The sequence below is a fragment of the Hermetia illucens genome, chromosome 5, assembly GCF_905115235.1.
Source record: "Hermetia illucens chromosome 5, iHerIll2.2.curated.20191125, whole genome shotgun sequence".
Lineage (NCBI taxonomy): Eukaryota > Metazoa > Arthropoda > Insecta > Diptera > Stratiomyidae > Hermetia > Hermetia illucens.
In genome coordinates, this window is record NC_051853.1 from 86,340,909 (window position 1) to 86,367,810 (window position 26,902).

The following is a 26,902-nucleotide window of genomic DNA, read 5'->3' on the forward strand; positions in this document are numbered from 1 at the left end:
AGACTCCAGTGTCCTCAGCCTTTTCGCCCACACATATTAAAGCTCCGCTGAAGTGTTCCGTCGCGTCGCTTTCATGTCCCTATGCTAGCTAGGCTAGGCGATATGTGGAGGGAGGGAATCATTTTGAACACTTCCGTCCCTTACATGTCATTGTACAAAACTTCTCCCTACCCTGCCTTGCCATCCTCAGGTCATAATACTGGAGGATACTCTTGGCTGAGTGGTAACCTTAAAGGCCGCGTCTCATGAATATTTGACGCAGGAGAGACATCTTGGTTGGTCTTGGTTGTTCCCTTTCTTCGGTCTCGAGTTTTATAGCTCTAGTCGTGCGGTCGAGGCGTTATTTATTTATTTTTTTTTGTTTTATTTCCAATTTTAACTCTCCCCTGTGGGTGTATATTCTAGATAACAAAGCCAGTCTGAGCAATACATTCGGTCATTATAGGTCTTAAAATCTTAGTATTATAATTTGTGATGCGAAGGCTTAACATATTTATTGGGGTGATTTGATTTCAGAGTCCCTAAAAGGGATGAGACGACCAAGTTGAATTCTCTTAGAATACCAGATGTAACTTTCGCGAATTTGGGGGGTGAGCCCAACATTTCTTCGAAAGACACCATCCGGGAGAACAGGTAACAGCAGTGGGAGTAGACAAAGGGAGAGTTCTGCAAAGCTTTCAACATGAAAGTATGCAAGTGGAAGTCGAACATAGCGAGAGCAGTCGTTACCAATAAAAAAGTGAGAGCTGCTATGCCATCTCATTTGACATGGATGAAAGGAAGATTTAGAGCAACTATAGTCATTTCTTAGGAATATTTTTTTGTAGCATGCATTGGACATCGTAAGATGCTGGCCTGATACTATTTCAAACAAAGAACTTGGTCGATGCGCAGGCCTATCACCCAGAAAAATCACACATTAAGGAAGGGGTTAATCCATTGCTAGGTGCACCATGCAGTGGTGCACACTATCCAAAGATGGCTAAAGATTGGATTACCCTTGGGCCCAAAACAGGCAGATAAGTTTAACCTAGTTCTCGCTGAAATGCCTGGAGAGACAGCATCATATTTACAAAAAGGCGATGTTTAGTAGTTTGGAAAATCTTATCATCTTTTAAAAAGGATCCGGCCAATGCAGATCTGCGTTATGAAATTGTTCTATGGTAACTTGACTGGCGCAACTTGATTGAAATGGTGTTCCACAAATGGTGGTCTTTATGATGGACGCATTAACAAACGTCTCAAATTCAAAATTTACAGCATAGTCATTCGCGTTGTCCCTCTCTAATGATCTGAGTGTTAGTCGACTATAAAAGAAACTGAACGATGCCTCGCTATGAAGAGGAAAATTCTGCGTTGGATCAATTGTGTAACATGCCTCGACCACATCCAAAATAAGGATATTTGCGATTGCACCAATCGTGGAAAAAATATGAAAGAGGTGTCTTGAATGGTAATTCGCGCTGACGAGAATGTATTTTGCAAGATTGGTCTGAAGTCGATGAGAAATTACTAGAAGACCGAGCTAAACTGCAGGTTGTTGACGGAAACTCTTGCCTTATCCGTCTAGTTGACTTCCAGGTAGGAAGTGCTGTGAATGAATTTTTAGCCATTCATCCTCTACGAAATTTCTTCAAAGTTCGCACTGAAGGTGTGTATCTACTACTGAAAAGGCCTGGATTTCTGTTCCTGCTCGTTAACACTACTTGTTTTTTCCGACCATTTAAACTACTGACCGTTTTGTCGTCCTCCATACTAAGTGAGATTCGCTGAAGCCTATTATTGATGTCACTGCCAATTTCCCACACTTTCATGAGCCATAAATTGGATTAAATTTTTTTAAACAATGGATATGTATGGATAACGTTAAACTCACTTATTCACAGATATTTAATTAATAAAGGATCATTAAATTATCCCGGAAAGTTTAATGAAGGGTGAATAATGGAAAGCAACTTTAACCCCAAATTAGTGAACAGGAATCGCTCAGGTATATAGCTGAGTTTATATGTTCGGTCGAATTTTTAAAAAGTTGAAGGGCTGATTTTAGAAAAAATATTTTCAAATAAGGGCGAATTGATGAAATTCCCTGAAGATGTTGCGTTTGTTGGTGTTCGGTTTATACAGTATAGAACCCTGAATGTGGAAGAGTTTAATGAATACAAAAGCAACAGCAATTGTGAACAACAGACCAGCATCTGGGTGAATTTATATATTTAAGACAGGCAGGGAACATCTCTTATATTGGTTGAAGTAAAAGATTTTCCTCGAGAGTTACTCTTCCTTAATATTATTTCAATCTCTTGGATTTGATATACGGGCTTGCAAATTAGCGCTTGCGGCCCATTTTTTCAGATTTCTCTCAGCACGTGTTGCTATCCATAAGAAAATTTGTGACTAATTGTAGACGTTTAAATGGGAATGTAGGAAATATGTTAAATAATTATTGCATAATAAAGTTGCATCAAAAGCGGATTTAATCAGTCTACACTCTAGAATGTATCTACAATGTGTAATTTCAGGAGAAATTGCACACAAAGCAAAACCCACTTAGTATGTACATACATAATGTATTCGAAAAATGTCCACGTTCAACAGTAGTTCAGAAATTCAAGTTAATACTTAATGGACATCGCCCCTAGCCTAGTGGCGGAAAATTAAAATTATCTCATTCGACACAATCCCGACAAAATGGCCTCGGGCAAATTTAGCAGTTGGCTAATTAATAAACGGGAAAGCTCTCAAAATTCCATTATTACGTCCGGTAATTAATTTTACTTATTCGGTCTCCATTGCTCTCTCACTTGCTAGGTGTTCTACAACCACTCCACAAACACTTGGCCGACCAAATGAAGATCCTTTTACTTTTCTTCTGGGTGTCCTGACTTGTGTTCCGTCGGATTCTTTTCGTTCTCTTCTGCAAAGGACGAATAAATGGATTTTCATTGGATGGCGGCACACTTTACTCTCACCGTGGTCGCCGTTTTCACGGCTTTGCACGCGCAAAGAAATTTAAAGACGAGGAGAATCCTTGACGGCCACTTAGAAATTCATTTGCATACGGAAATGTCGCTCGGTGTCTAATGATTTTGCGGGTGAAAACAGTTGCTAGACTGTGGGGCTACATAGGTAGAAGAAAATCCATAGGAATGTGAAAATTAATGCACCCACCGCATAATCATGGAGCAGAAGTTTAAATACATTAAATGACGTCTTCTTGCTTCTTTTTTATCTCCTCCTCCTCGTTTCACAATAGGTCTTATAATTTTTCTGACGAAGAGTGCTTTATTACATTCAGTCTTATGTTTCTTCTAATGTCAGAAATGAGATCAGTTTCGAAAGCTACTAATGGGGTCCTTGCATTTGATATCTTACAAGACCATATTCTGTGAAAAAAATTGCACTCCCCTTTCGCAAGTATGACGTGCTGCCCTTGAAATTCAACACAAAATGGCGTCACTCATTGCATGTAAAGGGACACACAGACCACATGTTCTCACTAAATTTCCATTGACATTTCCATTGATAGACAGATAGACGAACAGACGGACAGACAGACATTGAATCGATTTTAATAAGGTTTTGTTTCACACCAAACCTTAAACAAGTCGGGAAACCGGAAGCTGGACGCTTCAGGTACGAAAGGTTTTGTGTATTTCTTAGTACGTAGCACGTAATATATGCATATGTCCACTTTCGGGTGAGATTGACATTGATAGTCTTCAATTTTCAAAGAAGCAACAATTTCGACGTATTATAAATTTGTTAGTAATAGTGCGATTTCCATCAAACCTGGTGTGATCATGCTCTACATTATAGCCTATATCACTGCAGAATTTCGTGCCGCTAGGATGAATTTAAGGGGGGTTTCCAGCCAATTACAAAAAATTATAGTAATATACTATTATTAACTTTCTTTGAACAGATATCGGTATGAAAGGTATTTTGGAGCCAAGGCACCATATAGTGGCAGCCTCTTGATTTTTTTCAGATTTTTCGGTTTGGTAGTTTCTGAGAATAGCCCCCTTAAAGAAATGATCACTTTCGACCCCCCGCACTCCCCATGTTTCCAAGAAATGTCAAAACTAAGACCGGCTTCGAAATGTACTAATCGAGACCTTTAATTTGATACCCCACATGACTATATTTGATGAAAAAAAAATTTACATCTCGCTTTTGCATGTATGGGGACCCCCCCTTAAGTTCAACGTAAAAGGATGTAACTCACTGTATGTGTGAGCGTTCACAGTTCCCACCTTTCTACCAAATTTGGTGTCAATCGCTATAACCGTCTCCGAGAAAAATGCGTGTGACGGACAGACAGACAGACAGACAGACAGACAGACAGACAGACAGACAGACAGACGGACAGACAGACAGACAGACAGACGGTAAACCGATTTTAATAAGGTTTTGTGTTTACACAACGCACCCGGGGAGTGGAGGATTAGCGGTGGAAAATTGCCGTTGGTTGGGACAGTAAGGACCGCATGGAAATAAGCCGGTCTCTTCTGTTCCCAACCGCGGCGGCGAACACACGAAACACAAAGATCCCAGTTGGATTGCCCTAATTCAGAAAGTGATCAAAGTATTGTGATAAAGTTAATCTTTTTGTGTTTTAAATAAACTAATTTTATTTATTGCTAAAGGCTTAGTGATTCCTACACTACACTAAAAGGACCCAAAGCATGAATATCAGAGGTAAGGATTTGTTCCATCCAAATGGTAAGAGAAGGCCAAAGGGTCCACGATGAAGCATAAAACCTTGGAAATGACTGCTGGACCAACACCAAATGTGTACTACCAAACCCTGCCTCCATCTCCACATGGTAATCGCTGCGAGTTCTTTCTTAATGAAAAACTTCAGACGGAGAAGGATGAATACGAGTCTCTCGCGCCTGAACGCGGAATAAATTACACCAACTGGTCATCTATGTTATTGATCAGGTATGATTAACAACCCTACACGGAAAACCAAAGTTACCGAATCACGAAAGGAGCTTCGGGTTAGATTCACCATACAACGACGGATTCGGCAACGAAAACGAACTAACCGTTTCCGCATTTTCTCATATAACCTGCGCTCACCTACATAACGAATAGTCGGTACCCTGCCCCAATGTAAGGCTAATGTAACAACGTCACAAGAGATACGTTGAACAGGGGCCGGTCTCCTGCAGAAGAGCCGGTACATCATATATTTTAGCGGCAATCTGGTAAACCATGTACTCAGAGTAGGTTTTTCAGCCAGCAAAAAAATGAAACCTGCTGTTATCGACTTCAAAACGTAAGCGAAAGGTTATGCACTCTGCATTTGCGAAATATAAACTTTATTAACGTTCCTGCACCTATAGAGAGGGATTGCTTAGTCGAAGAAGGATACCTTGTATAACCTACGCCATCGTTCCATCTTAGGCAGGGGCTGCCTTGTCTTCTTTTTCTACCATAGATATTGCCCTTATAAACTTTCCGGGTGGGATCATCCTCATCCATACGGATTAAGTGACCCGCCCACCGTAACCTATTCAGCCGGATTTTATCCACAACCGGACGGTCATGGTATCGCTCACAGATTTCGTCATTGTGTAGGCTACGGAATCGTCCATCCTCATGTAGGGGGCCAAAAATTCTTCAGAGGATTCTTTTCTCGAACGCGGCCAAGAGTTCGCAATTTTTCTTGCTAAGAACCCAAGTTTCCGAGGAATACATGAGGACTGGCAAGATCATTGTCTTGTACAGTAAGAGCTTTGACCCTATGGTGAGACGTTTCGAGCGAAACAGTCTTTGTAAGCTGAAATAGGCTCTGTTGGTTGACAACAACCGTGCGCGGATTTCATCATCGTAGCTGTTATCGGTTATGATTTTCGACACTAGATAGGAGAAATTGTCAACGGTCTCAAAGTTGTATTCTCCTATCCTTATTTTTCTTCGCGTTTGGCCAGTGCGGTTTGATGTTGTAGGTTGATTCGTCTTCGGTGCTGACGTTGCCACCATATATTTTGTCTTGCCTTCATTGATGTGCAGCCCAAGATCTCGCCCCATTCGCCGCCTGCTCGATCTGGATGAAGGCAGTTTGTACGTCTCGGGTGGTTCTTCCCATGATGTCGATATCGTCAGCATAGGCCAGTAGTTGGGTGGACTTGAAGAGGGTCGTACCTCTTGCATTTACCTCAGCATCACGGATCACTTTCTCGAGGGCCAGGTTAAAGAGGACGCATGATAGCGCATCCCCTTGTCGTAGACCGTTGTTGATGTCTTGAGAGTGATCCTGCTGCTTTTATCTGGCCTCGCACATTGGTCAGGGTCAGCCTAGTCAGTCTTATTAATTTCGTCGGGATACCGAATTCTCTCATGGCCGTGTACAGTTTTACCCTGGCTATGCTATCATGGGCGGCTTTAAAGTCGATGAACAGATGGTGCAACTGTTATCCATATTCCAACAGTTTCTCCATCGCTCGCCGCAGAGAGAAAATCTGATCTGTTGTCGATTTGCCTGGAGTGAAGCCTTTCTGGTATGAGCCAACGATATTCTGGGCGTATGGGGCTATCCGGCCTAGCAAGATAGTGAAGAATATATTATAGATGGTACTCAGCAACGTGATACCTCTATAATTGCTGCACTGTGTGATATCCCCGTTGAGTTTTTAGCCTATGAATTGCAAGGACTGTTTCTCCTAAACTTGGTAGTGGCAGTATTTGTCCGTCGTCCTCAGTGGGCGGGATCTCCAACTCGCCGATGTTCTGATTATTCAGTAGTTCATCAAAGTACTCAACCCAACGCTCTAATTCTGTCGGAAGTCAGATCTCCTACTTTGTCTCGGAAGGATGAGCATCGAGGCGTAAGGCTCCATCCTGCTGACGTGTTGGTAAAACTTCCGCGCCTGGTGCGGTTGCTCCTTGTACTTTTCTAGTTCACAGACTTTTTAGTTCTCCCAGGCTTCCTTTTTCCGTCTGTGAAGTCCCTTCTCCGCTCGACGGAGTTCGTGATAAGTCTCTGCGCGTGCCCGCGTTCTTTGAGAATGCAACATTACTCGGTATGCGGCATTCTTCCGTTCCGTTGCAAGCTTACGTTCATCGTCAAACCAGCCGTTCCGACTCCTTTTGCGGCTGGGGCCAAGTATTTTCGTGGCCGTATCCATGATAACGTTCTTCCGGTGATTGTGAAGGTCATTTGTTGATGCTTCATGTCCAGGTCTTCTGTTGACTGCGGTTATTGCGGCATCCATTTCCCTCTTATAGGTGTCGCAGAGGGTTGTGTTGTGGATGGCTTCAGTGTTCACTCTCACCTGATTGTCAGAGGGGATTCTAGGTGGTATTGTTATTCGAGCATGGAGCACCATGCCAACGAGATAGTGATCCGAGTCTATATTGGCCCCCCTATATGTTCTGACATTCATCAAAGCTGAGAGGTGGCGGCGTTCGATCAACACGTGGTCAATTTGGTTGAAAGTGGTCTCGTCTGGAGAGGCCCACGTATGTTTGTGGAGCGCTTTCCGCGCAAACCAGGTACTTCCAACAACCATTTCGTGTGACCCTGCTAATTGAATAATCTGCAGTCCGTTATCATTTGTTTTTTCGTGTAAGCTATGTGAGCCAACGTATCGCCTGAATACGGGCTCCTTCTCTACTTGGCTGTGAAAATCCCGAAGTACGATTTTGATATCATATCTGGGACAGGCTTCGCGGGTTCGTTTTACTGCCTCGTAGAAGGTATCCTTCTCCGACTCTTCAGTCTCCTCTGTAGGGCGTGAACGTTTATGAGGCTTATATTTCTAAACTTGCCTTGCAAGCGCAGAGTGCATAGCCGTTCGCTTATGTTTTCAAAGCCGATAACAGCAGGTTTCATTTTTTGGCTGACTAAGAAACCTACTCCGAGCACATGGTTTACTGGATGACCGCTATAATATATGGTGTAGTGGCTCTTCTCCAGGAAACCGGTCCCTGTCCATCGCATCTCTTGTAACGCTGTTATATCAGCCCTATATTGGGACAGGGTATCGGCTAGCTGCTCATCAGCTTTATCTCTGTGCAGGGAGCGCACGTTCCATGAGAAAATGCGCAAATCAGTGGTCCGTTATCGTTGCCGGGTCCGTCGTTTTAAAGTCCGTCCTGTCCGAGGCTCCTGTTGTGGCTTCGTAACAAGTTGTTTCCCGTGTAGGGTTGTGAGCCCTACCCAACCCACACCCTGGAGAACCAGTTGGTACAATTTGTCCCGTTTTTAGTCGCGGGAGACTCGCCTTCATCATTCTCCGTCTGCAGCTTTTCGTTACGAAAGAGCTTCCAGCGGTCACCACGTGGAGATGGAGATAGGATTTGGTAGTAGAGCAGGCATTTCCCAGGTTTTATGCTCCATCGTGAGTACCAATCCACGTTTCGCCCTGGGACCTATACTACCCTTTGACATATACTACCCTTTGATCATATGGTTCACAAAATTTTTAAGTGTCATTGAACTAGTGCTATCAAACAGCCACAAAATTTCAAATAGAAAAAGACTTGTCGTATGTAATTGAAACGCAACTGACGCAAAGTTTAAAATAGAAAGTGTCATGATCCTGAGGGAGGAGTCACGACGAATTACATCCTCAACCGGCCAAAGATGTGGGCAAGCGGGGAGCAGGTCCTATACCATGTTGTCGTGGTTGTGCATTCTTTGCTCCAGGTTCAAGTCTTTTTTCTTTCTGTTCCCAAAATGAAAAGGCATATGAAAGGAGAAAAGTTTGTCAATGTTATTAAAAATGTATTAAATGTATTAAAAAAAAAATTGTCGAAGGAACTAGAAAGCATTTCAGATGAAGCTTCTTCTTTTTACGATGGAAGCGGCAATGGGACAAATATTTTGCCGCCCGAGGCGAGTACTTTGAATAGGATGCCATTTTGTAGTTTGAAATTATTAAAAATTAATTCAAATGATAAAATGAAAAAGTAGAGGAATCATGGGTCCCTTATAATGTTGTGTGTGTCTTGAATCTATATGTTATGTATGTCTTCAACCTGTATGTTCTGATGGCCGGCCAGTCCCCAGACGTCGTGAAATTCAGAAAATTGGTCTGATATTATTTTCGGTTCAGTTTTGACTGTTGCTGTCGACACATCTAATCCATATTGCCGTAGTGTTGGGTCAGTAAAAGTACCGGGCCCCAAAAATGATCCGGTGGCAAACCCTTTGGTCTATTTTGATCCTTGATCTATGAAAACAGGGGCTAGCTTACCAGTAGCGCGAATTTGTCCTTGAAACATGATTGATCGTGAATCTTAATGGCATTCAATGACTGCCAAATGAGGCTTGCTCCGCAGGAAACTCCCGTTTCAATGTCGGCTTCTTCCGCGGTAAACGGCTTCCCGTCAGTGATGGGGGGCCCAACCTTTGAGTTGAAGGCATCTTTGGAGATGTGTGAGCTTTCTTTCATCGATTAAAGTTTTCGAAGCTTGTACAGTTTGAAGTTAAGCTCCCTTGTTGCTGTTCAGCAATCGGTTACTGATACTGATTTGATGATCACTATTAAGTGTCGCTTTCCTTATTTCTTGACAATTTAGTGATCTAACTCACCTAGCATGTAAATGCATATGGAACCGCCAGTTTTCTTATGAAAATTAAAAACCTGTGAGAAAGAAAAACAAACATATCTACAATTAACATATGGCTCAGATATGATATCAAAATATTACTTGATTTGAACAGCCAAATAAGAACAGATTCCGTTCTCCGACGTATCGCTTCCAAAATTTATACGAAAGTACAAATGACAACGGACATAATCCACAGTCCAAATAGCAGAATCTCACGAAATAGTTCTTGGAAGTACCTGATTTCCGCGGAAAATGATCCACAAATATACATGAGCCTCTCCAGACAGGACCGTTTTGAATCAAATTGACGACATGCCGCGGTGATAAAGACGAAGATGTTGCGTGGAACTAGTGGCGTGACACGCTTTGATCACATCTGAAATGAGAATATCCGGGATCGATATGGGGTTGCGATGGACAGGGACCGGTTTCCTGGAGAAGAGCCACTACACCATATATTATAGCGGTCATCCAGTAAACCATGTGCTCGGAGTAGGTTTCCTAGTCAGCCAAAAAATGAAACCTGCTGTTATCGGCTTTGAAAACATAAGCGAACGGCTAGGCACTCTGCGCTTCCGAGGCGAGTTTAGAAATATAAGCCTCATAAACGTTCACGCCCCTACAGAGGAGACTGAAGAGTCGGAGAAGGATACCTTCCACGAGGCAGTAAAACGAACCCGCGAAGCCTGTCCCAGATATGATATCAAAATCATACTTCGGGGTTTTAACAGCCAAGTAGGGAAGGAGCCCGTATTCAGGCGATACGTTGGCTCACATAGCTTACACGAAAAAACAAATGATAACGGACTGCAGATTATTCAATTAGCAGGGTCACACGAAATAGTTGTTGGAATTACCTGGTTTGCGCAGAAAGCGGTCCACAAACATACGTGGGCCTCTCCAGACGAGACCACTTTCAACCAAATTGACCACGTGTTGATCGAACGCCGCCACCTCTCAGCTTTGATGAATGTCAGAACATATAGGGGGGCCAATATAGGCTCGGATCACTATCTCGTTGGCATGGTGCTCCATGCTCGAATAACAATACCACCTAGAATCCCCTCTGACAATCAGGTGAGAGTGAACACTGAAGCCATCCACAACACAACCCTCTGCGACACCTATAAGAGGGAAATGGATGCCGCAATAACCGCAGTCAACAGAGGACCAGGACATGAAGCATCAAGAAATGACCTTCACAATCACCGGAAGAACGTTATCATGGATACGGCCACGAACATACTTGGCCACAGCCGCAAAAGGAGTCGGAACGGCTGGTTTGACGATGAATGTAAGCTAGCAACGGAACGGAAGAATGCCGCATACCGAGTAATGTTGTATTCTCAAAGAATGCGGGCACGCGCAGAGACTTATCACGAACTCCGTCGAGCGGAGAAGCGAATTCACAGACGGAAAAAGGAAGCCTGGGAGAACCAACAAGTCTGTGAACTAGAAAAGTACAGGGAGCAATCGCCCCAGGCGCGCAAGTTTTACCAACAACTCAGCAGGATGAAGCCTTATACACCTCAATGCTCATCCTGCCGAGACAAAGAGGGAAATCTGATTTCCGACAGAATGGGCATATTGGAGCGATGGGTTGAGTACTTTGATGAACTACTGAACATCGGCGAGTTGGAGATCCCGCCAACTGAAGACGACGGACAAATACTGCCACCACCAAGTTTAGGAAAAACAGTTGTGGCGCGGCAGGATCTGCAGCATTCGAAATTTATTTCGAATGTTGCGGATGCGGACGGGTAGATGGCGCTGAACGTGGAAACTCTCCACTCACGCGTTTTCAGAACGCACCGGGGAAGTGGAGAGCCAGCGGTAAAAAAGTGCCGTTGGTTGGGACAGTAAGGACCGCATGGAAATAAGTCGGTCTCTTCTGTTCCCAACCGCGAGACAGATCACTTCAGCGCGAGTAATAAAAAGTATTGTAAGAATTAAATAAAGTAAATCAAGTCAAATCTTTACAAGTCCAATCTTTTGATTTCTTTCAATCCGATCTCGACTTTTCTATTACGAAAATTCCCCGGGCATCTCACAAGAGCGAGCTTATCGTGAGAACAGTAAAGTTTCGATTCCACCTCGTGAAGATTAGTTAAAGTGGTGACCCCGAAGAACAGCATCCTTGGGAACTCCAGCATCAGCGATCCCAAATTAAATCGTTCCCACCAGTTGCTCCGCAACAAACAACAAAGAAAGGATCGCAGTGTTTTCCCAAAATCTCGATCTTCAGCCCGGTGCGCGTAGCACATTCAACGGATTGGCACTTTTCTCGCCCGAAAACGAGTCTTGCTTTCGCTGCGTTGCTACAACGTCGGGGATAGTACGAAAACATTTCGCTCAGTCATCGCATCGCGAGCGAATCACCCAGCGCGCCCAAGTAGAGCCGAGCGCGCCCACGGCTCGAGCTGTCTAAGTGCCACAGGCGGACATTTTCGTCGCCCGTTCCTCGTTGCTCGGCCGGTCAAGTCAATCAACTGTCGAATTGCGGAACTGGGAACTCACAGGAAGGAAACGGCAGGTAGAGTCACGTAGCAGGGATAGGAGTAGCCGCGGCAACGATCAGCAGTAGCGACTGCTTATCGCATTCACGCCAGCCCGAGCCGGGAATCAACAGATCGGAGAGCTGTCCGGCCGTCATCCGCCCAACTTAAGCAGCAGCAGCAGCGGAGCCAACGCATTCCGGAACTCTTGCTTCCTTGCAGCCGAGCGGAAAATCGATAAATTTTCAATTGAAGAAGTGTTTGCGTATTCTCATCAGCCTCTGTCAAAATAATTGTTTGAAATTGAAATATTATTTAAAGAAAAAGTGACAATAAAATTAAAGCCGCTGCAAGAGACGGCGTTGAGGTGTTTCAAATCGCAAGTTCTCTGTTTTCCCGGTGTTTTTGGTCTGCGCTGGAGAGCGTCCGCTTCGGTCGTCGTTTTCTTTTTCTCGTTTCGTGCGTGCATTTGTGGGTGCGGCCTGCCGTGTCGGTGTAAATTTCACCGCGTTTCAGTATAAACTCACCGCGTCTGCATCACAATATCGTACTTCTCGTTAGGAAAAATGTCGTTTGAAAATAAAGACGCGGCAGGCCCATCGAACCCACAAGTGACCGCCCTCGCCGTACGCGTTCCTCCGTTTTGGCGTCGGAACCCCGAGCTGTGGTTCGTGCATTTGGAAGCACAGTTCCAAATGTCCGGTATCACATCGGACGCGACCCGTTTCAACTACGCGGTGGTCGGCCTGGACGAAGAGTCCATACTTCTGGTGTCCGACGTAGTGAAGTCGGCATCGTATGCTCAGCTCAAGAGCGAGTTGATCAGGCGCCTGTCGGCAAGCGAGTCGGCAAAATTAGACCACTTGCTGGCGGGTTTAACGTTGGGTGATCGAACTCCCAGCCAATTGCTTCGTGAAATGAGGCAATTGGGTGGGAGCAAGATCGGCGACGACCTGATCAAGTCGCTCTGGCTGCGTCGGCTCCCGGAGGGCACCCAGGCGATCCTAGCATGCGTCTCCGGTTCCTTGGAGGAACTAGCAGCAACGGCCGATCAAGTACAGGAGGTGTACGTTCGCCCAACCATAGCGGCCGTTCAACCACCGTCGGATGAGGTCGGCGACTTACGGCGCGAGATCGCGGCCTTAACTGCCAGCGTGGCCGAGATGCGGGCGACGTTGGACGCTCAGCGTTCGAGTGCCAGGCCGCGAGCTCGCTCACGGTCTGCCACACGAAAAGGGCGTTCGGGTAGCAGGTCGTCAAGACAGCCTGCGGACCAGGGTATTTGCTGGTATCATCGTAACTTCGGAGACAAAGCGACAAGATGTACGCTACCTTGCAAATTCGCGCCTACCACAAAAAACTAGGTCCGCGGGGGGTCTTGGCGACGGCCACCCAGAGCGCAGCGCCACGTCGCCTAACTATTTTCGACCCCCTCAGCAGGCGCAACTACCTCGTCGACACGGGTGCGGAGGTTTCGGTTCTTCCCGTACCCCAGCATCATCGACTATTTCCACAACCCCTTAAACTGGCGGCAGCAAATTCCTCCCGCATCAATACATACGGGTACAGGCAAGTGGACGTGAGTCTTGGCTTGCGTAGGACGTTTCCGTGGCGTTTCATCCTGGCGGATGTCAGCTTCCCCATATTAGGCGCAGACTTCTTGTGTCACTATGGGTTGCTGGTGGACTTGCAAAATAAGTCCCTTATAGACCCCACAACCAAACTAAATTCGTCGGGCCAAATGGTATCTCACGCTGACAATAACCTTTCCGTTCTTTTGGAAGACATCTCCGACTCTCGTGTTCGGACACTCCTCCAAAAGTTCAGCCAGATAACTACCGAATGTAGTCTCTCGAAACCAGTAAAGCACAATGTGCAGCACCACATAAATACTACTGGTTCCCCGATTTTCTCAAAGGTGCGTCCTCTACCACCCCAGAAACTGGCTATCGCGCGGAAAGAATTTGAACAACTTGTTCAACAGGGTATCTGCAGGCCCTCAAACAGCTGTTGGTCTTCCCCTTTACATATGGTCCCTAAGCCAAATGGCGAATGGCGTCCCTGTGGGGATTACAGAAGGCTAAACGCACAGACTGTTCCTGACCGATATCCGATTCCACTCATCCACGACTTTGCGCATCACCTCGCGAATTGCCGCATCTTTTCGACCTTGGACTTAGCCAAGGCATACCACCAAATCCCAGTAGCTCCTGAAGACATTCCAAAGACGGCAATATGCACACCCTTTGGACTCTTCGAGTTCACCCGAATGACTTTCGGATTGTGCAATGCGGCGCAAACCTTTCAAAGGTTCATTCACTCAGTCCTGCGAAACCTCGATTTCTGTTTCGTCTATTTGGATGATGTTTTGGTCGCTTCTTCTACTGAGTCTGAGCACTTAGCCCATCTCGAGTGCATTTTTCAACGTCTCCTTGAGGCCGGTTTAGTCTTAAACGTTGAGAAGTGCAAATTCCTTCAAAAACAGGTGAGATTCCTCGGCCACTCCATTTCCTCTGAAGGAATACAGCCCGACCCAGACAAGGTGCAAGCAATCACAAGCTTCCCGCGTCCAAAAACAGTGAGGGAGTTGAGGAGGTTCTTGGGCATGCTAAACTTCTACCGTCGTTTCCTGCCCAAGGCCGCCCATCACCAGTCCGTTTTGAACGCGTACTTGTCTGGCCCCAAAACAAAAGACACACGAGAGATTGTGTGGTCTGAAGAGGCTGTCTGCGCGTTCAATAAATCCAGACAGCAACTGGCTGATGCTACACTTTTGGCATTTCCTCATCAAGATGCACCCCTAGCCGTTTTTGTTGATGCCTCCGACATCGCAGTAGGTGCTGCCCTTCACCAAAAGGTGGACCAAGTTTGGCAGCCGTTGAGCTTCTTCTCGAAGCAGTTGAATCCCGCTCAACGGAACTACAGCACCTACGATCGCGAACTGCTCGCCGCATACCTGTCCATTAAATACTTCCGTTTCTCCCTAGAAGGCAGGCCGTTCACAGTGTTCACGGACCATAAGCCTCTCACGTTCGCTTTGAAACAGAAGCCCGACAAAGCGTCCCCTCGTCAGCTTCGACACCTGAGCTTCATAAGCCAGTTCACGTCAGACATCCAGCACGTGTCCGGGAAGGACAACATTGTTGCTGACGCTTTGTCTCGTGTCTCCGAAGTCAACATCCCCGCCTCACTCGATTTCTCGGCTACTGCCAAGGCGCAAATGGATGACGCAGCACTTCAGAGCCTCAAGTCCAACCCCAAATACAAATTTCGGGAGTTGCCCATCTTCGGCTCAAACCTCTCGCTCTGCTGCGAAGACTCGGAAAAGGGACCTCGGCCATACATTCCGGCCACATTTCGCAAGGAAGTGTTCCACGCAGTTCACGACTTGGCGCATCCCGGCATCAGGACAACAAACCGGTTAGTCACCGGAAAATACTTCTGGCCCTCCATGAACAAGGATATCAATTCCTGGGCCAGAGAGTGCATCGCATGCCAGAAGTGTAAAGTCTCCAGGCATGTAAGGAAAGAAGTGGGCTCATTCCCCCGCACTACCAAGCGTTTCCACACAATACACCTCGACATAATAGGGCCTTTGCGAGACTCGCACGGTTACAAGTATTGCCTCACAATCATCGACAGGTTCACGCGGTGGCCTGAGGCAATACCTCTGAAGGACATTACGGCGCAATCTTGTGCCGAAGCCCTCTGCCGAGAGTGGATACCTCGCTTTGGCGTCCCTGCAGTGATCGCTGAAAGCCGCCATTATGGCACGCGACGACCCGTCCTGGACTCAAGTCTTGCCTCTCGTCCTACTCGGCCTTCGTACAACCCGCCGAGAGGAATTTGCTGCCAGCCCCGCGGAGCTGGTTTACGGGGAGAACCCAAGACTCCCAAGCGATCCGGTCTTCGACAAAAGATCGGGTCTCACGGAGTCGGGGTTGGTGCGTCTGCTGAGGGACAATCTCCGTCGCATCAAAGCGCCACCACCCACTCGACACTCGTCCATACCTGCTTGTTCGCCCAAGGAACTGGACACATGCACGCACGTGCTGATCAGGACGGATGCCGTCCGGAAGCCGCTGCAGCCTCCATATGAGGGCCCGTACCGCGTTCTCGAGCGGGGAGAACATTTTTTCCAGCTCGAGATCGGTGGTCACAAAAAGGCGGTCTCTTTGTCCAGGCTGAAACCCGTGTGCGCCCCGAAGCAACGTCGTGTCCGCTTTGTGGATTAACGGCGAACGAAGTTCGGGGATCCGTCGCCGAAACCCCTAGGTTTCGTCTGGGGGCGGAGTGATGTGGCGCGGCAGGATCTGCAGCATTCGAAATTTATTTCGAATGTTGCGGATGCGGACGGGTAGATGGCGCTGAACGTGGAAACTCTCCACTCACGCGTTTTCAGAACGCACCGGGGAAGTGGAGAGCCAGCGGTAAAAAAGTGCCGTTGGTTGGGACAGTAAGGACCGCATGGAAATAAGTCGGTCTCTTCTGTTCCCAACCGCGAGACAGATCACTTCAGCGCGAGTAATAAAAAGTATTGTAAGAATTAAATAAAGTAAATCAAGTCAAATCTTTACAAGTCCAATCTTTTGATTTCTTTCAATCCGATCTCGACTTTTCTATTACGAAAATTCCCCGGGCATCTCACAAGAGCGAGCTTATCGTGAGAACAGTAAAGTTTCGATTCCACCTCGTGAAGATTAGTTAAACAGTCCTTGCAATTCATCGGGTAAAAAATCATAAGTCGCCAGGAGCCGATGGAATTACACCCGAATTGGTTAAATATGGAGGCGACCAGTTACACCAAGTGGTTCATCAACTTGTGCTCAAGGTATGGGACAGCGAATCAATGCCTGACGATTGGCAACGAGGCGTTATCTGTCTCATACATAAAAAGGAGATATCACACAGTGCAGCAATTATAGAGGTATCACGTTGCTGAGTACCATCTATAAGATATTCTCCACTATCTTGCTAGGCCGGATAGCACCATACGCACAGAACATCATTGGCCCATACCAAAGAGGCTTCACTCCAGGCAAATCAGCAACAGATCAGATTTTCCCTCTACGGCAAGCGATGGAAAAACTGTTGGAATATGGATAACAGTTGCACCATCTGTTCATCGACTTTAAAGCCGCCTATGATAGCATAGCCAGGGTTAAACTGTACACGGCCATGAGAGAATTCCGCATCCCGACGAAATTAATAAGACTAACTAGGCTGACCCTGACCAATGTGCGAGGCCAGATAAAAGCAGCAGGATCACTCTTAAGACTATTCGACATCAACAGCGGTCTACGAGAAGGGGATGCGCTATCATGCGTCTTCTTTAACCTGGCCCTCGAGAAAGTGATCCGTGACGCTGAGGTAAATGCAGGAGGTACGATCCTCTTCAAGTCCACCCAACTACTGGCCTATGCTGACGATATCGACATCATGGGAAGAACCACCCGAGACGTACAAACTGCCTTCATCCAGATCGAGCAGGCGGCGCGAGATCTTGGGCTGCATATCAATGAAGGCAAGACAAAATATATGGTGGAAACGTCAGCACCGAAGACGAATCAAGCAACAACATCAAATCGCACTGGCCAAACGCGAAGAAAAATAAGGATAGGAGAATACAACTTTGAGACCGTTGACAATTTCTCCTATCAAGGGTCGAAAATCACAACCCATAACAACTACGATGATGAAATCCGCACACGGTTGTTGTCAGCCAACAGAGCCTATTTCGGCTTACAAAGACTGTCTCACCATAGGGTCAAAGCTCTTACTGTACAAGACTATGATCTTGCCAGTCCTCATGTATTCTTCGAAAACTTGGGTTCTTAACAAGAAAAATTGCGAACTTTTGGCCGCGTTCGAGAGACGAATCCTCTGAAGAATTTTTGGCCCCCTACATGAGGATGGACGATTCCGTAGCCTACACAATGACGAAATCTATGAGCGATACCATGACCGTCCGGTTGTCGATAAAATCCGGCTGAATAGGTTACGGTGGGCGGGTCACTTAATCCGTATGGATGAGGATGATCCCACCCGGAAAGTCTGCAAGGGCAATATCTATGGTAGAACAAGAAGACGAGGCAGACCCTGCCTAAGATGGAACGATGGCGTAGGTCAGGACGCCAGACAGCTTTTAGGGATATCGAATTGGTGAACCTCGGCGCAAAACCGGGATTTCTGGAGTTCCCTATTAAGGCAGGCCTAGACCAGATACCGGTTGTTGCGCCGTTGATGATGATAATGATGATTTGGGGTTGGACACCACCGATCCTGGAAAAATTGCGGAGGGTGTGTTCGATGGTATGGTCATACAGGGTGCGGCAGCATAACTTCCTTTTTTAAAATGCGCGCCACTCAGTTAGTTGATGTCATAGCGGAGCGCTAGTGGTCTCGTTCAAGAGGGGTACTGTAAAGTTTTGTCCCGACACGGTTCAGTCGCCATCATGCGTTGGAATAGTGAGGAGCGTGCCTTTGCCGTTGAGGTTTACTTTTCAAGCGGATGTTCGGTTATTGCAACACAGCGTGCATTTGGTCGTGTGGGTCGGTTAACAAACAAAACATGCGCTACTGGGCTGACACCAACCCTCGAGAATTTCATCAAAAGCCTTTGCATTCACCCAAAGTCGCAGTGTGGTGTGCAATTTCCTCAGCTGGAATTGTTGGTCCCTGGTTTTTTGAGGAAAATGAGGTTACAGTGACATTGAATTTGGACCGGTATGTAAACATGCTACAGAATTTTTTTTCCCACGGCTAGAAAATTTGAATTTGGGGGACACTTGGTTCCAACAAGAAGATGCAACAGCACACACTGCAAGAGCAACGATGGCTGTTTTGAGGGAACACTTTCCAGACGTCTTATCTCAATTAGAGGCGATTTGGAATGGCCGGCATACTCTCCCGATCTGTCCCCTTGTGATTTTTTTCTATGGGGTTTTTTGAAATCCCGTGTTTATGTGAACCGTCCAAGAACCCTACAAAATTTGAAGAACAACATCCAAGAAGAAATTGCCATAACACCTTCTATGCTAACAAGAGTCATGACAAACGCCAGAAATCGGTTTACGCAATGTATGGAGAATGGGGGACGTCACCTAACGGATTTGATCTTCAAAACAATGTAAATAAAAACTTTAGACATGTACCTACATTATAAAATAAATATTTTCCGATGCATACAATAGTTTTAATTGAGTTTTGAAAAAAGGAAGTTATGCTGCCGCACCCTGTATAATTTGCAGTAACAAGAATCCACTCGCCAAGATTAGTCTAAACATCGAAGTCGATAGTAAGCGACCGAAAGGCTGACCGACACAACATTGGCTTGATACGCAGGATGGTGATTTAAAAGCCTCGCGATTACATCCAAATCAGATCTCTGATAAAATAAAATGGCGCATCCGGAAACGAGAAGCGATCTTGTGAACGGGACAAACACTTAAGAAAAAAATTAGACGGTATAACCCTATTACTATCATTATCTCGTGGGCAATCTGAGCCCGAATAACAACACCACCTCGAATCCCCCCTGACAATCAGGTGAGAGTGAATACTGATGCCATCCATAAGAGAGTACTCAGTCACACCAATAAGAGGGGTATGGATACCGCAATAACTGCAGCCAACAGAGGTCTTGGAGATGAAGCATCGACAAATGATCTTCACAACCATCTGAAGGACGTTATCGCTGAACGTACGCTAACAACGGAAGGGAAGAATGCTACATACCATGTGCAGTGCAGCACTCTCAAAGAACACCTACTTCATCGCTTGGGATAAAAAATGAGTCTACGAATTCGAAAAGTACACGAAGCATCCGCACCAAATGGGGAAGTTGTACCAACAAGTCGCAGGATGAAGCACATTGATGCTCATCCTGGCGAGACAAAGAGGCAAATCTGATTTCCAACAGTATGAGCATTTTAATAAACTACTGAACAACCAAAATATAGGCAAGTTAGAGTTCCCGCCAACTAAAACGACGAACAAGGGCCGCCACGGACAAGAAACAGTCCGTGCAATGCATCGACTTAAAAATTATGCCTTGCCAGGAGCCGACGGAAATAGAATCTGAATCAACCGGTTCGTCAACTGATGGTCAACATGTGAGACACAGAATCAATGCCAAACGACTGACAATGAGGCACTATCTGGCCCAAACATAAAAAGAGTAATAACACGCAGTTCCACTATTATAAGGGTACTTTCTACAAGCCGGACAGCACCATGCGCCCAGAGCGTCAACGACCATACCAAGGAAGTTCCACTCCAGGCAAATCACACGACCATGAGAGAATTCAGTACCTGATAAAATTGATTGAACAAACCCACACAAAAAGATCTCTGTTAACACAATTCAACATCAACAACAGTCTAAGATAAAGAGATGCCCCCTCTTTAACCTCGCCATGAAAATGGGATCCGTGATGCTGATGTTAGTCCGTGCGGCACAATTCTCTTCAAGTCCCCGGGCCTATGCTGACGATATTGACATTATGGGAAGAGAAACCCAAGTTGTACCATCTACCTTCATCCAGTCGCAAAGACGGCGATGGGGGCGAAATCTTGGGCTGCACATTAAGAAAGACAAAACAGTATCTGGTGGCAACGTCAGCACCAAGAAAACAAAGACACAAGACTACAACCTTGAAACCGGTGACAATTTCTACTATCTCCGGTTGAAAGTTACCATCGATAATGGCTTATTCGGCCCACAGTTGTAGGCTCCCAATAGAATCTATTTCTATTTACAAAAGCTGTTCCTCTCGAAACGCCTCGCCGTTGGGTAAAAGCTCTTACTGAACAAGCCAATCATCTTGCTAGTCTTCACGTATTCCTCGGAGATCTAGGTTCTTAACAAGAAAAATTATGAACTGTTAGTTGCGTTTGAGAGGAGAATCTCGAAGAATTTTTGACTCCCTATATGAGACTATGATTCCGTAGCCTATAAAACGATAAAACATATGAGCGATATCTCAACCTGCTAGTTGTGGATAAAATCCGGCTCAACAGGTTGCGGTGGGCAAGTCACTTAATCCGTATGGGTGAGGATGATCCAGGCCGGCAAGTATATAAAGGCAATGTCTGCATTTCCTAACTAAGTCAGGCGTAAACCGGATATCGCTGGTGATGATATGATGAAGTGGTAAGAAGTCCCAATCCAACTGCAACTTTCAGTAATTAAGTCACGGTTGAGACCCGCATTCCACTTTAATGGAAGACCTACATTCAAAGCCTATGTCACCATCAGTCTGAAACGGGGAGAGAAGCGATACACATAATGGCAGCGATTGGAAACGTGACTACGACGCGACCACTAGCGGCCTGATTGTCTATGTCTTCCCGAAAACAATAGAGGACAGTTTGGGAGAGGGGAATATCGGCTACTAAGGAGAGAAGACGATGGTCTAAATTTTACCTATATTGCCCGAAAAAATGCAAAGAAATCGGACGTGCCGAATTGATATTTTCGGGGGAGATGATAACAAACTAGTAACCCCAATGAGGACTATAATTTTTCGTCATAGATAAGACCCTATTTACGTTAAAAAAAAATAAATAATGAATCATGTTCATCATAATTTTAATTATGAAAGATGATTGCTAAAATAGGTGGCGTTTTTACTTTGGTTGATCCTGCACCCTGAACATCGTTCATCACACTGGATGCATCAATATAAGGCATCGTTAACGTCCACAAAACTTGTATTGAGGTCAAGATAAGATATTATTTTACTTCTAACTTTCGACCAAAAGTTAAGCCCCATGTAGCAAGACAGATATTTGGAATCAAGGTATTTGAGAAGATAATGCAGTGTTAAAAAAAGTGAAATCAATTGATGGCCCCGCCATTGAATTTATGTTTGCGATTAGTCGAAAGCATAATTTCCACTTCGGAGCAATCAATAGATTTCCCTTTATTTTCCGACTGCATTATCTTCTCAAATACCTTACGCCCCCCTTACGGTCCCCATCAGGTGGTCAGAAGCCACGATATGAGTGTTCAACAAATCCACGGCGGATTTCCATACTATGCTACAATGGTCTACCGCGAGTGATACAGAAAGTATGCAATCTTATTACCATTCAAGGGTGACACTACTATTGTGTCGGTAGCTAATTCTAGGAAGAAGGGATTAATACCTCTGCGACGGTCATAAAAGCGACTATGAGGGATGATGATATCAGCCCTAAGTTCCAAGATGATCCAAACCAGCCTCTACCACCATGGAGGAAGCTGCAATATGCAGTATTTTTCGCTATCGAGAAAGTGCCTCGAATGACTAAAATTGAGCAACATCATTGGAATTTCTAATAAGTTCTATACAGGCCGAATAGAAACACACCTGTTCGTGAATATTTGCTAATAACAGTATCGCGAGACACCAGTAAAATTCCTTGCTGTTAGAACGCTAATTCAATTAGCGAAGGAGAGGGGATTAAGGTTCCCTTTCTGTAAAGGAAAAAAAATCTACCCTCATTGGAAGTAAAGGGAGCCGTTCTACTATCAGAGCTAGTAGGTATGATACATACTTTAAAGCAGCAGCAACTAACCCAAGCATGTTGCTGGAATTACTCGGTCATAATTCTGGCATTGCTTAGAAAGGATCCAGAAGACATGGAATATTTCTCAAACATTATACACATTATCCTGAACTATTGGAGTGTTTTAATTGCGAAAATTCTTCCCTTCGTGAGAGAGAGAGAGGTGATGGAGAACGCGGTAAAGAAGAATCCACTGCAGAAGCGACTATAGAGCTGAATCCGCTGCCAAATTACCAAGACCTTCTAACAGTTGGAGGTAGGTTGCGGAATCTAGACGTGGCAAACGAACATGAACATACGACACTTACGCTAAAAGAACACAACGTTACTGACTTAATAACCCGGAAACCGCACAAGAACATTCTACATGGAAGTATTTAGACTCAATCGCTTAACAATGGGGTATTGGATCTTCAACGACCAAAGAGTTATACGAAACAATCTTCATCGCTGTGTTAATTTTATAAAATAAACCGAAAGCCAACAGTTGACGGGTGACCTTTTCGCCGTCAGAATTATCACAAGTCCACCATCCATGCGTTACGGAGTTAATTACGCAGGTCTTGTTAGGACAAGAACATCAAAGAGATGTTCAACTGCCAGGGAATTGGTCAGCAATTCATCGACTGAAACATTTTTCGCCGTTTTGAAACGATTCACGACAAGCAGATGATTATGTCCAGAAACATATAGTGAACATGGAACTAACTTTTGGGGGCGACAAGCAACACCGACAGTAACAGGTGCTAGCTTTGGCGTGAAGAAAGGAGGCCTCCATTTCTACGAAAAATGGGGTTACCGGAAGACGCAACTTCACATTTTGGAAGAGTTAGCCAATTAATTCGTGCATTTGATGAGGCGAAAATAGTCGAGACATCCAACGAGCTTACGAAGGGGCTGAGTGATATCGGGGCTTGCTTAAATTTAAGACAGCTCCAACCATCAGACAATTCTCAAGATCTCGAAACATTAACATTGCCAGAGATCAAAAGACCACAGCGGGTATTTTTTCTGGATAGTGAGGACCCCCTTCGCAATGATCATTTCACAGATCCATCAAGTCAATTTTGGAACCGATCACGGGGTGCCAGACAAGCAAGTATGAATTATCAATTTATGTCTATTACCGATAGAGAATCTCTAGCAATGGTAAAATTGAAGCCAACGAAGCGGAAACAGTCAACAGCGAAATTTCCGACGATAAAACGCAACACTAATTTTTCTTCATGTATAAAAGTAATAAGGATGGAAGATGGACACTGCCAGGCTGTTTTCAGATCGTATCTACATATCTAACTGCAATTGACTATTACTATGCAATAGGTACAAAGTATCGTAGAATTGGAGAAGCAATATGTGGTCCTGGTGATATCTTGGGTCTGCCGGGTACTAATACTGTCTTAAAACATCATCAAGATTCAAGAAGATGTAAATCAATCCAAAAGGATCTAGAATAGATCCTAGTATTTGGTCATGGGGCGTGGACACTACCTAGTCCCCCGGATAGGAAATCAGGAAAATTATTTCGATCTCAACAGGTCTAATATCTTCACTATTGTGAGTCCTTCCAGGTTTTGGTTTCTTAATTTAGGGGGGCAACTATAAGTACGCGATGTGAGCGATCACAGTTGATCAAAACCTTGGAATGATAAATGCAATGCTTTCAACTTTCTTAAGAGTCTGAAAGTGATTCTTGATAAGCGTCTCTGCAACAATAATGTAGACGCAAAGATGAAACTAGCTCTCACAGCCCATATGCTATGTATATAAATTTTCTCCTCGACATGGGGGCTTAGACTTACGGTACGGTAAAGCGTCTATGCATGCGAAATGTGATTGGCGCGATATAAAACCGTCATCATCATATGCTGCCGCCCTTGCAAAAAACGGTATCATCAACGATGCAACAACCGGTATCCGGTCTAGGCCTCCCGGTTTTACGCCGAGGTCCACCAATTCGATATCTCTAAAAGCTTCCTGCCGTCCTGGGCTACGCGATCACTTCATCTAAGCCAGGGTCTGCCTCTTCCTCTACCATAGATATTCCCCTTATAGACTTTTCGGGCTGGATCATACTCATCCATACGGATTAACTGATCCGCCCACTGTAACCTTTTGAGCTGGATTTTGTTCACAACCTGACGGTCATGGTATCGCTCATAGATTTCATCGCTATGTAGGCTCCGGAATCGTCCATTCTCATGTAGGGGACCAAAAATTCTTGGGGGAATTCTTGTTTCGAACGTGGTCAAGAGTCCGAAAATTTTTGTTGTGAAGTTGTGAAGTTCCCGAGGAATACATGAGGACTGGCAAGATCATTGTCTTGTACAGTAAGAGCTTTGACTCTATGGTGAGACGCTTCAAGCGGAACTGTTTTTGTAAGCTGAAAGAGGCTCTGTTGGCTGCATCAACCGTGCGCAGATTTTATCGTCGTAACTGTTATCGATTGTGATTTTCGACCCTAGATAGGAGAAATTATCAACGGTCTCAAAATTGTAGTCTCCTATCTTTATTCTTCTCGTTTGACCACTGCGATTTGATGTTGCTGGTTGGTTCATCACGAATCACTTTTTTCAGGGCTAGATTAAAAAGGACGCAAGATAGAGCATCCCCATGTTTTTGACCACTGTTAATGTTTAATGGTCTCTCGAGAGATCCTGATACTTTTATCTGGACTCGCATATTGGTCAGGATCAGCCTAGTCAGTGTTATCAATTTCGTCTGGATACTGAATTATCTTAAGGCCGTGTACAGTTTTATCCTGGTTATGTTATCATAGGCGGGCTTTGTCGATGAAAAGATAATACAACCATATTCCAATAGTTTTGCATCGTTTGCCGCACAAAGAAAATCTGATCAGTTCCTGATTTGCCGGGTTGGCTGAAGATTCTCTGATATGAGCCGGTGATGTTCTGAGTATATAGGGCTATCCGGCCTAGCAAGGTAGCGGAGAATATCTTATAGAGGGTACTCGGCAACGTGATGCCTTTATAATTCTGGCACTGCGTGAAACCCTCTTTTTATAGATGGGACCAAAAATGCCTCGTTGCCAGTCATCAGCCATTGATTCGCTGTCCCACACCTTGAGCACAAGTTGATGAACCGCTTAGTGAAGTTGAAAGGCTCCATATTTAATCAGTTCGATTGTGATTCCATCGGCTCCTGGCGACTTATGGTTTTTAAGCCGATGAATATTTCTTCCATTCTTGGTGGTGGGAGTATTTGTCCGTTGTCTTCAGTTGACGAGATTGCCAACTCGCCGATATTTTGGTTGTTGAGTTGAGCAAATTACTCAGCCCATCGCTCCAATATGCCCATTCAGTCAGAAATTAGATTGCCCTTTTTGTCTCGGCAGGATGAGCATCGAGTTATATACGGTTTCATCCTGCTGATTTGTTGGCAAAACTTCCGCCCCTGGTGCGGTTGCTCACTGTACTTCTCGAGATGGCAGACTTGTTGGTCCTCCCAGGCCTCCTTTTTCTGTCTGTGAAGTCGCTTCTCCACTCGACAGAGTTCGTGATAAGTCTCTGCGCGTGCCCGCGTCCTTTGAAAATGCAAAATTACTCAGTATGTAGCATTGTTCTGTTCCGGCTTTTCTTGCGGCTGGGGTCAAGTATATTTTGCTGCAATATCGATAATAACGCTGTTCAGGTGATTGTGAAGATCATTTGTTGATGCTTCATCTCCAAGACATCTGTTAGCTGCAGTTATTGTGGCATCCGTTTTCATCTAACAGGTGTTATGGAGGGGTTTGTTGTGGATGACTTCAGTGTTAACTCTCACCTGATTGTCAGTGTTGTGTGGCGTTGTTATGCGAGCCCGGAGGACCATGCCAACGGCATCAACATTAATTAGGCTTATATTTCGTAATTTGCCTCGCAAATGTAGAGTTCATAGCCGTTCGCTTATGTTTTCAAGCCGATAATAGCAGGTTTCATTTTTTGGCAGACTGAGAGACCCACTCCGAACTCACGATTTACAGGAAGGCCACTATAATATATGGTGTAGTGGCTCTTCCCCAGGATACCGATCCCAATCCAACGCATCTCCTGCAACTTTGTTACATCAGCCATATATTGGAACTGGGTTTCGCCTAGCTGCTTGGCAGCTCCATCTTTATACATGAGAAAATGCGCAAATTGTTATTCCGTTTACGTTGCTGGGTTCATAATTGTGTTATCAGCCCAGTCCAAGGCTCCTTTTGCTGATCTTAGCAGGTTGTTTTCTGTGTAGGGTCAGCCCAACCCAACCCTTAACATGTAGAACCAATTGGTACAATTTGT